A 16,485-nucleotide genomic window follows, 5' to 3' on the forward strand; every position below is an offset into this window, starting at 1 on the left:
TGAAGGTTGCTGGCAGTTCTTTCCTAACTAGAAGAGCTTGGCTGTTGTAGGGGAATGCTTGCTGTACCCTGCTAATGTGTGTAGCAAATCCTACTACTGTGTGCGCTCCAAGCACTCCTGGACACATTTTCCTTGCCTCAGCCACAATGCCTTCAGGAGTTTCTGCTGAGCAGACCCTTTGCATCTCAAAACTTGGTCAGTGGGTTGAAGAGGAAATCTAGCCCCGTAACTTTAATTATTTAATTAGTTCTACTGAAGACACCAATGCATGTTTACAATTCACATAAAAATGCTTTATATGGTAATCTCATAATGATTTGCATCCAACAGTAAAACAGTGCAGCAGCTCAATAATGCTGTGTTTGGACAGACAATTTTTGAAGATACTTAGAGCTAGAAGGAGATATCACTGGTAAGATATCTTTACTCTTAAAATGCTCAAATAATATTTACAGTTAGTGTTTTAGGCTGTAAACCTTTTATACTAACATGCATCTGCAGCCATTTTTCTTATATCTTTCTTACAATCATTCACACATACCTTGCTTGTTTAATTCATTATTTGGATAACTATAGCCCAATTGAACATTGTACACCTTCAACATTCATTTGTAGCATACTGCTCAATACAACAAAACCACATGAATCACATATTTGCCTCTGCTTACAAATAGTATTCAAAATTTGACATAGTGATATCTGAACTAGTATCAAGATTTGATTATTATTTTTATTTTTCGGGTACGAAAACTGAAAAACAGAGTAAATAAGAGACTTTCCTTGGGTGACACATCCAGTCAAATGCAGAGTGGTGAGGTGAGGACACTGGCCTCCAGTCACCCAGTACTCTGCTTTAACCACTAGACAGACACATGATAACTATTGTAAATTGCAGATGCATTATTTTCTTTCCTAATTATGACCTTTTCTCTAGATATTAAAAATATTTAGTTTCTTTTTACAACACCTTAGTTCTTTAAAAGTTGTATACTTTTTAGTTATTTTGTTCTTTATATACTAAGCCTTACCATTTCATTTTAGATTTCTATGTGCATATGTATCAATAGTAAGGCACTCCTGTATTGAAATCCCAAACTTCTGACATAATATACACTAGTGAAAGTTTTAGGGTACTAATAAATTTTATTCTTTTGCGCTTTTTACCTGAGTGGAATGTAGAAGGAAAAAAGAGGAATAAAATTAAATGTATTATTTAAGGAAAGATTAATCTGAAAAAAAATATTGCAACCATAATTATTTTACCAGGTTGCTGGTTGGTTATCAACACAGATCTTTCAATTGCTGATCAAAAATCCAGAGCAACTATTTTGGCATAGCACAATTTGTTGTAAGGAAGATTTAATAGCTTGTTATGTTCTATTTATATACATAGAAGTCATTTAGAGATCATCAGACTTATTTAAAATCAGCATTGGCCTATGGAGTTGCAGGCTGAATAAAGTAATACTGGAAAAACAGGGAACTAGATGTTTAAATTTGTCATGTAATATTCATGAAATATGTTTGAAGCTTCTTGAAAGAGGGTTAATCAAGCTAAAGTATCAAGCATAGAATTTATCAGTTCCTTTACCACAATGAAGCCAATGTTTTATAATTGAAGTTAAAATATTGGGAGTTTATAAATTGCTTGCACAAAATAGTAGTAATAAGCAGTACAGAGTGAATTATCAGTACAGTCATGAATAATAGGGCTGATCTTGCCCTCCTTACCCTGGCAAAATTCCTATCATCTCCACTGAGAGCTTGCCAGTGTAAAGGAGTGCAAGATCAGGCCCAAGTAAACAGAAGGCTTAAAGTTCTAGGGAGCTCCTCTATACTACATGCTGTGTTGGGTCAGAATATTAGCAGGAGTTTACAGTGACTGATATGTAATCTGACTTGTGATTTGCTGACTCCAAGGCATGCATAATATCTGAAAAATGTATGTTAAGTCAGTTTAAGATACGAATTTTGTAGCATATGGTAAATTAAAACCATGGTGACCTTTGGTCTTGTTGATCAAATGTATGAAGATGATCACCTGTTAATCTGTACTAATCATTCTGGTGTGACTCTTGTGCTGAAGACAGCAGAATACTTTTTGATGCTTTATTTGCTCTCCTATAATTTCTTTACTTAGGAAATTGTATAATTGACTTTTAATGATCTAACTTAGTGTGAATTTCGTGTTCTATTATGGAAGAAAGAATAGTCAGGTTGTTTTCTTATCAGAACATTAAGTGGTCTAGATATTTAGAAATCTGGGTTTTTTCAGTAGATGTTTCTGTTGTAATTGCTAGTTATAGCCATCGTGCTGAAAAGTGATATGTAATAATTTCTGTCAAATCAGTTTCTAGCATGCTTTATACTTAATGGTCAGAAGTGTGATAATTCAAAGTAAAATTCTTCTTGCTTGTATGTTTAAACCTTAATAGTCTATTTTTTTATTTTTGTCACAGTATTTAAACTTGATAAAATGTAATATACCACTTTTCATAAGTGTTCCCACAACACCAGAGTCACAAATAGTGTCACTTTTTTAGTAAGATGGCTTCCACCTGCAGATGGATGAGAAGTGTCAAATGCAATTTTTGAAACTTCTGTTTTGCATATTATCATTTCTATAAATATTGAGAACAGAATAATTTCGCATTGTGTGAACTTTCCAATTAGTACAGTATGCGCAACATAGTTTTTTGTTTGTTTTTTTCCCCAAACAACTGATTTTTTTTTTATTCAGCTTTACAAATTATTTACTGAACAGGGAAGAAAACACTATGTTACACTACTCTCAAATTAGTTACACAGAGTATACAATGATCATACTTTTCAGTTATGGTATTTAGAATATTCCATCCACACATCTCAAAGTAGTTTTTAAAACATTAATTAAGCTTCACAAACCTGTATGAGCTAGGTAAGTATTATACTCATTTGACAAGTCGTTAAACTGAGGCTTGTCTACAAGGGGGGAAGCCCAGAATAGTTACTGTGGAACAGCTATTGCTGAATCCAAAATGGATTAATCTAAACTGCAAAAAGGCACTTAGTATGGAATGTGTGTGTCCACAAGAGCAGTTAGTGCAGAATAACCATAGTGCTTTAAACTCACACCCTAGTTATTTCACACTAACTTTCCCAAGAATTCCCCATGTAGACAAGCTTTGAGGCACAGAGAAGTAAACATTCACATAGCAAGTTAGTGGCTGAATTGAAAACAGAATTCAGGATTCCTGACTGCTATTTCCCTGCTCTAACCATTAAAGCCAGTGTGCTGTATCCTCTAATACTGGGGTGGCGGGGGTGGGGGGGAATTCCTAGTACCAATCTCCATCAATTGTTGAAGACCAAGTACCATAAGAAGAGAACCACCTCACTGCTTTCAAGGACACTGCCTTTAAGAAATTATAGCTGGAATTGTGCAATTTAAAAGAAAACTGTGAGGTAAACAGTCACTGCAAGCATTCTAAGAAGTGTAATATATGGAACTGTTACTAAAAGTTAGGAAGGTTTTCATGCTCATGCTCTTGTCCCTTTCTCATTACAAGTATTTCCCACTTCTGTATTTCCATGTAGGTGGATTTAACCTGCATTTTTTTTCTTAGCTCCCTTTGTCTTGTACATGATATGACACAAAATATGTTTTCATTTTATATGCTGCAACCACCATGCTGGTCATATGTGACAACACTGGAAAACTGTACTCATATGCTGATATTTCCATATACAAATGCTTCTATTGATGCACTATTTTTCTAAGATTTTGCTGAGTAAAGCTATTTCCAAACATGAGCATTTTAGCCATCTGCAACTGTTTGTCAATGAGCCTGGTTTGAGAACACTGGTAGTAATTGTAAACTTAGGAATGTGTGACCAGCTAGCAGCCAGCTGGGCATGCTCTGAGTTTTTCCAGGTGTTAAGATACATGGCCACATTTGTTCATTTTTAACCAATTGGACATTTTTTAACCTTTCTATTAAGTCCATTTTCAGAATGATGTTTTGATCATAAATATAGTATAACTGTGGAAGAAACAAAAATATTTAGCTAAACATGTCATAGCATATAATTGTCGTTAATACAGGATACAGCATAAGCACAGGTCATGTAGCTTGTAAAAAGGAGATCTTTAGTATCTCTTTAGTGTTCCTTCCCCAAAATAGAACAAAAGTGCTGATCCTGCAAATGAAAAAACTTTGGTCAGTCAATTTAATCCCATCAAAGAGACACCTATTCTTGAAATAGGCTATGATTACTCTTATGTAATTGGATTATAGTTCGGCAGGTCAGAAAGCTTCTCCAACTGGACAGAATTAGTAGCAAACTCTCCTAATCAGTTGTACCTCGGTATTTCAGTCAGGCACCACAAATACCCTTGATAGCTCTCTTCTGCACAACAGGAGACTAAAGTAGTTTGAAGAAGGTATAACAATCCACCTGGCTGCAATATAGAGATGTCCTTAAGGTTCTGTGCCTTAGCAGATTCTTTTTTGGCCTATTGGTATTTTGTTTGGGAGCCAGCTCATTCCAATATAAATGAAAACAAGATCTGAAATAGGAAAAAAATTAACGAGTGTGATCACTTATCTAAGGGGAATTTAATTTCATAGTTGATTAAAAAAGCTAAATAGCTCCACTTTTAAAAATACTTCACCTTTATCTTATCACTTTCTATTAAAAAAACGTAGATAAACATGCACAGTACACTCTGTATGCATCCATCATTAGATAACAAGAGCACATCAAAGAAGCCTTTAAAGATTATATTTTATATGCCTGTAAAAGATCCTTAAAAGCACCTGTAATACTAAATTTTCATTGCCACAAGATCACTCAAGGTTGCTTCCTGCTTAGCTTCTGAGAGAAGAAGGTGCTGCAATACTGTAGTAAATTAAATGATTTGATAAGGAAAATTCATTTTAAAATGGAAAACATTGTCTGTTTCAGATGGCTGTCCTAGGAGAGATTCAAGAGCAAAGGTCTCCATTTCCATTTAGGTAATACAGGTAAATGCTGTGGCTTTGCATCCTGATATGGTGATGACTACTGAGATTCCTTTCATTTAACATTTTAAGTATGTTTCTTCTCTGAGAGATGGTCCCTATTGCCGTATATGTATTCTACTTGAAGTGCTTATGCACTCCATGCACCTGAAACCGGAAGCTTTTTTCAATAGTAGTGTCTGTTGGTCCATGCCTATACCCCTCCCCTCCTTGATCTCAGAACCGGTAGCATATGAGGTGGTGCAGACTGCCTGTATTCTGAGACAGACCTTCTTCAGTGTCCTCAGCTTTAGCTGGGATTCTATGTTCTAAAATAGTAGATAATTGTAACTAGTTTAGTAAACCTGTTTTAAGACAGAACAGTTTGTAGGCTCTGGGGGTAGCCCTACTATTTGCCCTTAGCCCCTTATTGGGTGCTAGTTATGACCAAGATCCTGTGATTCAAGATCTGTGTTGCCTGCCCCGGTCAGTGACGACCACAGAACTTGCTTTTAGTACCTCAAGGAAGCTCATATCCATTCAAAGTGTCATATATGTTGGTCCTTCCCTTACCAAATGCATCAATACCATGTGTTCAATGTTAGAAGATTCCTAATGGACCACTCAGTGGGTACATCCACAGTGCAGCTGGGAGCATGCCTCTCAGCCTGGATAGACTAACTTCTCTTAGCTTCACTCAAGCTAACACACTAAAAATAGCAGTGTGGATGTTGCATTTTGGGCAGCAGCTTGGCTGTCAAACCCAGCTGACCCCCGGTCTGAGCCCAAGTTGCAACCTGAGCCACTCTATCTACACTCCTATTTTAAGGATACTTGCTCACACAGAACTAGCCTGAGTCTGCCTACTTGGACTAGGAGACTTGCTCCCACTGCCAGTGTAGACATACCGTATGAGTCCTACTCCTGGCCTGTCACTCCCCTCCCCCAGTATTTCAGTGAGAGGCACTGAAAAGCATGGTGGTCTCCAGCTCCTGGGCTAATCAGAGCTGGGCTAAAGTCTCTTCCAAACAGAGACATGAGGAGGGTAAGAGGATCATCATCATCAAACACGTATAGTCTACTGAGGACTGTTGCACCAGTCAGAGTGACCATAGTTGATGATGTCTCACCAGACATTGTATAGTAAAATTCCCAGATCTGGCTCTATCCTGTGAATCCACAAATCGCTGGGGCAGTCCTATCGGCAGTGTCAGGGTAGGATCAGGGCATACACCCCTTCGCACAGTGATGGAGCGTTTGAGGGATGGCATGCTGGGGTATTTTTGTCAATCCTGGTGACATGGCCAAAGAGTATGCAATGCTTTTTTTGAATATAATGGGTGCTTGAAGGAAGACCAGATCTCTGTGAGAGTGATATTTCACACAAATTCAAACCACTTTATGTTCAGGATTTGGTGCTGATAGCGCATATGGAATGCCTTTGGTCACTCTAAGTCTGCCTGGAAAAAGATCTGGGTTTCTGACCCATATAGCAATACAGGCAGTACATAGGTTTGATAGATTCTGAATCTTGTCTCAACACACAGACTTTTTGCAGTAAGTAAGACACAGAATTCGTGCAGGAGGTGACAAGACCTAGTCATCAAAGAACATCTAGTTTGCTGCAGTTGTTGGAACTCTGCTTGCAACCTAGTAAGAGGAACTTGTCAACATGCTCCTTGGTACTTGACCCCACCTACACTGGGGATTCTGGTGGCCCAGTTCCAAGGTTCTGAACCTTGGTCTTCTGTCAGGAGATGTTCAGCATAGTTCAAGTAGTGTCTTTGAGAATTTAAGCCCTCCAAGGTCTCCAACTTCTCCACAAGCAAGGTAACATTGTCAGCATAGTCTTGGTCAGTGAACACTTCTTGACCAACCTTGAGTCCAATGTGTGGAGCAGCATGTCCTAAAGCAATCAACAGTTGAACAGAATAGTGCCAGAACAAGAATGCATCCATGCTGCACACCTGAAGTTGTGTAGAAAAATGGCAAAAGCACACAGACTCAAAAGAAATATGAGAAATTTCCCTCCAAGTCCTCATACAAAAAAGAAGACCCCCTCTCTGACACTGTCAAAGTCAGTTGAGACTCTATGCCCCAAGATCAGAGTGTCAGGAGATCACAAGACACATGTTTCATCCCACCTTGGCGCTGGGAGTCAGAAGTGCCCCCAAACTAGCCAGAGCCACAGGGAGGGACCATCCTTAGCACTAGCAAAGGAAAGAAGGAAGAAGACGCCTCCTACATCGATGCTACTGACGTTGAGAGAGGCGAAGTTGTCGTTACCAAAAACCACTGCCTATCTGAAGCCATTATTGCCAGAAGACAGAAGCCCAACCTGCTCTCCAACAGGAGGGGCTAGATACACTGCTCCAGAAGATCTTACTGTCTATACCAGGCATCAGAAGAATTCCAGTACTGACAGCACTGCCCATTGATATAGAGTCATCTTTCTCCTCTGATGAATCCAGAATCAGCAGGATAAGCTTCACTATCAAGATGGGTAGTCAGCCCCAACAGAGGTTCCAAGACTTCATGGGCACCTTTCCTCTCCCATAGAGTGGACTGCCCAACTTTGGACCCCCTTCTCTATGAGACTTCCTCATTATCCCTACAATCCCTTTTCCTATTCCTCTGTGGGGACCCCTCACATTAGAAGACTCTCAGACAAGAAATAGACTTCCGGCTCCATTTGGGAGCCATAGAACTAGTACATCTTCAATGCAAAGGAACAGGATTTTATTCAAGGTATTTCCTCATCCTCCAGAATAAGGGAGGCTGGAGGAACATAGTAGCTCTGAGATAACTGTCTGGGGTTCAGAATGATCATTCTGGCCTCTATAATCCCTTCACTAAACTAAGGCAATTGGATCACAGCTGTAGATTTAAAGGATGCTTGTTTCCACAAAGACATCTACCCTGCACATAGGAGATTCCTATGCTTCACTGGAGGCCTAAACAAATGCCAATACAAAGTGCTCCCCTTTGGCCTCTTGGCAGCACCAGTAGTATTCACAAAGGCAATGTTAGTAGTGACTGGTCATCTACATTGTCAGGGTTTGTCAATGTTCCCTATCTCAATGATTGGTTGCTCGCATAGAAGTCATATCACAAAGTATGAATGACAATCCTGTCCTTACCGTTCTTCACTCTGTAGGGCTCCATGTAAACATACAGACTATAGACTTCCTTGGAATAACCCTAGATTCAATCACAGCCAAAGCATACCTACCTCAGGACAGATTCCAGGCTATGAAAGTCCTCATTGTTCAGTTTGGCTGAGCCTGCGGACAACAGTTTGAACTTGTCTCACCCTTCTGGGACACATAGCCTCATGTACTTATGTAACTCCCTTTACAAGACTTCATTTTTTGTTGTCTACAGGCTTCGTCACAGACAGTCTATGTGCAAAGGAAGCACCGTATGGACAAACTGCTCTTGCTCTGCCATGGAGTTCTTACTTCACTCTCCTGGTGGGGAAACAGGGTAACTGTGTGCATGGGGGTTTCCATCATCCCTCCTCCACCCAGAGAAAGAATGATTACAGATGCCTCCCTGCTAGAGTGTGGAACCCACTTTGACAAACACATAAAAATGGACCCACCAAGAACTGCAGTTGCACATAAGCCTTCTGGAGTTGTGTGCAGTACATGAAGCCTGGAAAACAATTCCAACCATTTATTCAGACCTTGCACTTTCAGGTTAAGTTAGACAACATGACAACAGTTAATTATATCAACAAAAAAGGAAGAGCAAAGTCTACCTTTCTCTTCATAGAAGCTGTCAATCACTTGAATTGGTGCAGTTCAGCAGTGCATCTTGGTGCAAAGCAGATGCATACACCTTGTCACACAGTCTCAGTAGACATTTCTTCAGAATTCAAGAGTGAGAACTACACAACTTGATGATATAGAACATCCTTAAGCAGTGGAGATTACCATTGTGGGATCTCTTTGCATCTCAGGAGGTCAAGAAATACCCAACCGGTGGCTCCACAACTCCAGAGGGGATGCATTTCTAGTTCAATAGTCAGAACAGCTGATGTACAGTTTTCTGCTCATCTCTCTTTTACCTTGATGCCTGAGGAAGATCAGACAAGATTGCTCTCCAATGGTCCATGCAGTTCTGGTTCCTGAGCATTCTTCAGATGTCCTTGCGACCACGCATGCATATTTGGCTCTTCTCAGACCTACTGACTCAGGACAAAAGCAAACATCCCAACCCAGCATCCCAGCATCTAACAGCATGATATCTGGATAAATAATGGATCTAGAAAAGTCATGCTCAGAGGTGGTACAATCCATCTTTAACAATACTGGAAAAGATTCCATGAAAATATACTACACAGTAAAATAGAAAAGCTTTTCTACCTGTAACCTGCATTGTCAGATAACCTCGGAAGGTTCTGAGATCCCTACTATTCTAGACCACCACCTCCCTCTACAAATGTCAGGGCTATCCATCAGCTCATTCTGAATACACTTGAAAGCCCGTTAGCACATTTCACTCTCCAATGGAAAGCCATTCAATCTTTGCTCATCCTGCTACAATAAGGTTTCTGAAGTGACTGATCCAATATGTGCTGAAACCTACCCTAATGTGGGATCTCAATCTTGTCCTATCAGTATTGATTGATATCCCATTTAAACCTTTAGCTTCATGTTCATTCACACATCTGTCTATGAAGGTTGCATCTCTGGTTGCAATCACCAAAGCCAGAAGAATAGGTAAGCTGGGTGCCCTTATGGCTATCACTTCCTATACAGTCTTTCGTAAGGATAAGGTTTCCTTGAGGTTACACCCTAAGTTTACTTCTAAAGTAATCTTGGAATTCAACCTGAACCTGGTCATCCACTTACCTGTCTTCTATCTGAAGCACCATGCCACCATAGAGGACAGGAAGTTCTTCCCTTTGGATGTCTGTAGAGCTTTAGCCTACCTGTAGAGGATGCAGTCATTCAGAAAATTTCCCAGACTCATTGTTTGCTTGCCTAACATATGAGAGGGGAAGCTACCCATCTCCTCACAGAAACTGTCCAAATGGATTTCAGGCTGCAACCTGCTTTGTTGTGAGCTGACTATGACCCTTCTCTGTCAAGGTGTAAGGGCACACTTGACTAGAGTCCAGGCTACATCAGTGACCTCGCTATGAAACATCCCTCTCCTAGAGATCTGCAGAGCAGTAATGTAGGGCTCTGTTCATATCTTTGTGAGACATTGTGCCTTGGTACAGGCTTCTACAACAGTTGCATCTCTCAGCAGAGCAGTCCTATAATCACTGGTGAAGCAAGGTTCTTCAGGCCCCCCCCATGTATATAGTGACCATCACTTGAAGAAGAAATGAAGATTACTTACCTTGTTACAGTAACTGGAATTCTTTGAGATATGGGATCCCTTTCTGTATTTCACTACCTGCCCTTCTATCCCTCTACTATGGAGTCTTATCCTAGGGCTATTCAAGGTATAAAGGGAACTGAAGAGGTGGTTTGTCTGCACCACCCCTTATGCTATCATTTCAAAGCACTAGGAGGAGAAGGGCTCAGGTGCAGACCAATGGCCATATCTAGTGAAAAATCCTCTGATTTCAGGCACATGGAGCATGTGCACCTCAAGTGGAATACAGATAGGAACCACACATCTCAAAGAACTCCAGTTATCATACAAAGTAAGTTACCTTTCTTTCCATTTAGCTTGGCATCATGTCTAGATCTTCATAAAGGTTTTTTATTACTGTAATCTAAAAAATCTTGATGATATTAATTAGATATTGCCACAGAATATCTGGATGATATTCTTGTTACGATAGAGCCAAGGGAATAGGCCACTCAGAATATCAGTTTGACTGTTGCTCATTCCAAAGTCATAGGTAGGAAACAAACTCAGCAAAAACATTATGCAGTCTGTGTTTAAAAATTTGACAAATAGGAATGCTGATGAGAGATTAATTTTTTTTTATTTCCTTGTGTAGTCACCAGCCATTGGTCAGGGTTATAAAAGTTAATACCCCTGTTGCTTAAACAAGGATCAGTATCCACTGACTTCAGTGATTAATATTGTCTTCCTTTTTAATTTTTTTTAAAGAAAGGACGTTAAATAGAATATCAACCAAAAATAATTAGAAATGAATGCAACTGATCAATAAAAAACATAAATTGAGATGCCAAGGATAAAGGTCAGAAGAGACAACCTGAACCTCCTGACAGATGAAAGACCTCTTGTTGAACATCAGGCAAAGACTACTGTCTTGGAACCTCCATGGCTTCATAATTGCAGAGCCATTTTTTTGTTTTCAGAATAGCTCCTTCTGTGGTTGCCTGTGCAGTGCTGAGTGTTATCCACTATCTGGAGCCTGTGTTTACTCCTACTGGTGGGCGTGTATTACTTCTATCTGTGAAAAGCATTCTGGATGACCTTCAGAAACAGAGATCCAGTGTCATCCTTGATTTTATTTACATATCTTTAGTTCCTTCTGTAGAACTGTCCCTCATGAGTTGTGGTGTACAACGTTGGTGCAGATAGCATGGTTATTATCGTGGCAGGTTGCCATCCACTTTCCCTTCAACATCTAATATACTCTTTCATTTGCAATGGAGGTAACTAGTATTTTTGTAGTAGCGTTACTTTAGTCTTGTTTGCTGGTGTGTGCTTCTTGGCTCAGTAAGTATGTTACATATTAATATTAAAGCTTTTGTCCTGTTCACAAGACTCTCAATTGGTGATCCTAATAAAGCATTTTGAGGTATGTTGCAGTGCCCTAATCTTGGTGCTGAACCTGGTCTGGCCAGTCACTCTGTACTAGATTACAACAATCTAAGAACTGCTGTAATTTAGGCTATGTCTACACTGCACAGTTTGCAGTGTAGCCGCTCTTTGTCGTCAGGAGAGAGCTCCCCGCCAACAAAGTAAAACCGCTCCCAATGGTGGCTGGCAACCTGCCACGATAATAACCCAATGAGGGAGCGGTAGCTTTGTTGGCAGGAGAGTGTCTCCTGCCGACAAAGCGATGTTCACACCAGTGCTTTTTGTTAAAACCTTTTTGTTGGTCAGGGGTATGGTTTTTTCACACCCGACTGACAAAAGTACGGTGTAGACATAGCTTTACATGGGCTACAAACCGCTCCAAGGGGCTTGAAATGCAACCAGAAATCAGTGTAGCAGAGGGATATAAGATCCCTTTTTCATCAGAGTGATTTTCCCTGGGCTAGTAATGCTGACTTTAGGGCCAGTTTATACCATACTATTGGGGAAAGTGGCTGCACTATAGGGGAGAATCAACCCACTTTTTCCTAGGCTCAAAGGACTAAATGTTACATTAGCAACTGTAATAAAGGGAGGATGGGTACAACCTAATGAGTTTAGATGGTTTAAGAGCTAAAAATTCTATTTATTCCAAAAGGGACATCAAAAATAGATAAATAACATGTCATGGCTCTCAGGATGCAATATTGGCATCTCACATGAAAGAAGTTATTTTCCCAAATGAAGAGTATTTCTTTCCGAAGGAAACCATGCATAAAAAGATAGAAGTGGTACTGAGATTCAGCTATGAGACTGGTGAAAATTGTACTGAGGTACTCTCCTCATCGGCTTTGTGAATAGTGGAGCAGGTGTCTCTATTCCTAGTACTATTAAGGAAAAAATTAATCATAGTGCCATATGCTGAGGTATGTACCTAGGGCCACACTTAAACCAGGGTGTATGGTAAACACTGGAATCTATTAGAAAATAAACCAGCTAGAGCTCCAAGCAACAAATTCTGGCCCTTGTGCATTTCCATTTGCTACACCTCAACCAATATGTATTGGTTTACTACCTAAACAAACAAGGAACAAGGCCAGAATCGATTTTTTTTTAAATCAAGGAACAAAAAAGAAAGAATTAGAAAAACTTAATGTGGCTGAAAAAATCTCTTGTATCTAAAAGAAATCCACATAATAAGATTTGTTAATATATTATGGACCTTCTAGCATATAAAATCTGTTCATGTAACATTTTTTTTCAATTCATAAATTATGCTTATCAAATATCTCTGAGCACATGCACAAAAATAAAACACAGATTAGAAACCAATGTCAATTAAAGAACTCAACAGCAACCTAATTAACAAATGTTAATAAAATCCCCAATCCAACAGATATTCAGCCTTCGCTAATCTACTCCTCAGGCAAGCTGATGGGCCTTGCATCATGCCCTAAATATTAACAGAATGAGGCTCTCTCAGACCGGTGGATAGGTGGTGAGGGTAGCAGAAGTTGCAGAGTTGAGGGCCTTTCTGAGTGTGCCCTTCAAAAACCCATTTTAGGAGAGAGAATTTCCCTAGGTCTAAAACAGAGAGAAGTTTAAAAAAAAAAAAAAACCTTCTCCAGAACGGGGGAGGAGTTACACTGACCTTGATACAGTACCTCAGGATTGGCTTGGGCTTTTGTTATATGCCTTCCTTCTGACTCCTTTACTGCCAAGAGTAATACAAAAACTAGAGAGAGAGAGAGAAGCCTAACTGAAAATCACTGACTACCACTGGTCCTAGAGGCCATTGTTTTTAGTCATCTTACATATAGTAGTGCAAGGACTGGTAAAGATTCCTCCCAGACCAGAGGTAAAATTTGCAAAAGTGACTTGAAATCCATGGGAGTTGAGCACTTTTAAAAATTCCGTGAGGTGCCTATTTGCATCTTTAGGCCCCTAAATCCCTTTAATAATCTGTTTCCTTGATTCTGCTACGTGCCTATCTTACTAAAAATCAGTGGGTTCCTAAATGCCTAAGCAACTTTTCAAAATGGGACTTAGGCACCTTTGAAAATTTTACCCCAGATCTACAATAGGAACCAGTTTGGTACTCAGACCTGTTCACCATAAACTTACAACCTAACCGTATAAAAGGAAATAATGGAGAATCAGAAATATTCTAAACAAGAATCAACCTCCTGCTCTCACTCAATAAAGCTCTGCCTTGTAACTTTAATATTGTGAAGCACTCATATTACCATGATGACTATGATTACCATAGAAAGGACTCTGGAGCACTTCCTGGAATGCATACTTAGGGATGTGGCTCCAGTTAAAATAGTGGTATCACAAATCTTCATGGAAAAATAAGGAACTTTCCAGTCTTCAGAACCTTATAGTGCCCATAAGATGGCCAACAAGTAGACTTGAGCCCCAGCTCTTTTAAGTTACATGTCATTGCTAATACTTCAATGACTTATTCCTACCCAGAGAAGACCTTATACAGTCACCCCCATATTGCAAGATTCGTAAAAGTTTACAGAATGCTATAGCCACCTAGTTAATGTGGTATTTTCTGTGAAAAGTTCAGTCTTAATGCTGCTATTTTTTAACCAGGTTAGAGGCACCCTTGTGTTTTCTTATATCTCAGGACAGCATTTCTCTTCACTATAACTTGCAAGGAAAGTCTGTGAGCAAACATCATTATCAGTAGAAGATGCTGAACCCTCTATATGGACAAGGAAGTTCTAAAATTCTCAGAATACTTACAACCCCAAATGTCCAACTTTTCCAAGGTCTCAAGAGGCAGTTTTACCTTCCTTCTGTAATAGCTTTCCACATTCTAACGGGTAATTTTGAAAGTAAGATAGACACTCTCAAAATATATAGCTATATGATAGAATTTTTTAGAAAATCTATTGCTTTGTTCTGTTGCCTTTTATTTATGATGTAAAGAGAATAAATTGGTTAAGAACATGGTGGTAAAGTTTACAGGTTACAAACATTCAAAAGCTTAGCAATAAGTCAAAAGCATCTCCCAGGCCTCAAAGTATACTATGCTAGGAAGACTGCATCATCCTAAATATGATATAAGATATATGTAAAGCAACTGCATGGTTATGAGTATATAGCGGACACAATGCTGAGGAACATTTAGAGGCCTTTGTACTTCCTACAGGAACTCAGATCCAGATGCTTCCAGTTCCCAGAGGGAAAGGGTCATCTACCGTTATAGATGTGCTGGACATTGTCTTGGACATAAAGAAAGAAAGACAAGATACAAGTGGTGATGTTTAATTAAACCACAACTTTATTACTTAACTCATTTATAAATTAATCTGCAGTAATTTGTACAGTGCAGGTCATAATTCCTTCCATAATCATGTCCACCTAGTGGAATATCAACTCCCTAGTCCCCCACAATTGGTTCCATCACTGATATCCAACCACCCTCCCCTTGTACAAAGATTAAGGGGCTGAGGTCAGGGGGTCGTCTTGTTGTACCAGATGTTAGGACTCTTAGCCCTATTCCCCAGCTTCTTTAATGGATGCCATCCCCTTATGTTCACTTCCAATTCCAGTTTATCAGATCTGCTATAGACTGAGTACCAGAACTGAATACCTGCCACAAAGAGGCAGCAGCAAGACCAAATTTTGAATTGTTCCTTAGAGATTACAGGGGGAGAAATGAAGGAAAACAATGTGCGCTGTAGGCTGATGCTTCCTCCTACCCCTCATTTTTTTATCTTGATTGAGTTCCAAAATTCTCAGCAGTAACATAAAACAAGGATTGCTTTTTTGTTTTTTCATTTTCATTTTAGGCAAAAAGAGTCTAAGCACCTCCAAATACCTCTGAGAACATAAAAGATACATCAACCAAGAAACATCTCAAACAACCTCACTTGAAACAGCAATGGATATTTAGTGTAGAGATGAAAGAGCAGCACAGTGATGTTGTTTTGGTCTTCTGATGTTTCTCAGAGCTCCTTGAGGTTGGTAAATAGTCTATATTGGATTGCTGAATATTAAAGAGTTATTGCTAATAAGGTTATCTGAGTTGTGTTTTGTTGGTTGATGTATATTTACATTAACAAAGATATTTGATCTCAGTTTGTTACTTAGAAGATTGTTAATTCAGTGGTTTCACCTAACTGCTGAGATAATTGTTGACCCCTGAACTTTTCATTTATAATAATTCTTAGTATTTATAGTTTTGAAATTGAAATGATGGACTAGGTCTTGGTCTTTTATATGTTCTTTGATCTTTTTCATTTTCTGCCTGCCTTTAAAAAAAACAGTTGAGATTGTCTTGATGTACTGTATATCGTGCAGCTTGCAATCATGCTATCACCTACTAAGTTTCCATCAGATGTCACAAACTAAGCAATATTAACTTGGGTAGTTACTTGGATAGAAGACCTCTAAGGAACAACTAGTTCTTATGAGAACTAGTGATGGTAATTCAGCAGATGGCACCCTTCCCTTTAATTCCATACTAAACCAGTGGCCCAGCATGTGTTACAGAACCCTGTGCTCCTGGAGGTTGAGATGTGAAACCAAGGTCCTGAACACATGTGGTTGTTAAAATTCCCATGGGACTCTATAAGTATAAGATGTTAACCCTAATGGCCTGGCCAAATTCCAAACTGGATAATTACATTCTTCCTAACTAAATTCCCCCTGCAATTTGAATTAGATATGGCATTCTTCTTCGCTTCCTGTCCTGTGCTGTATACTGTGAAACAGTTGTTGCATTTCATTCCCGAGGTAGCTGTGT

This window comes from Dermochelys coriacea, chromosome 11, assembly GCF_009764565.3.
Source record: "Dermochelys coriacea isolate rDerCor1 chromosome 11, rDerCor1.pri.v4, whole genome shotgun sequence".
In the NCBI taxonomy this organism is placed as follows: Eukaryota; Metazoa; Chordata; order Testudines; family Dermochelyidae; genus Dermochelys; species Dermochelys coriacea.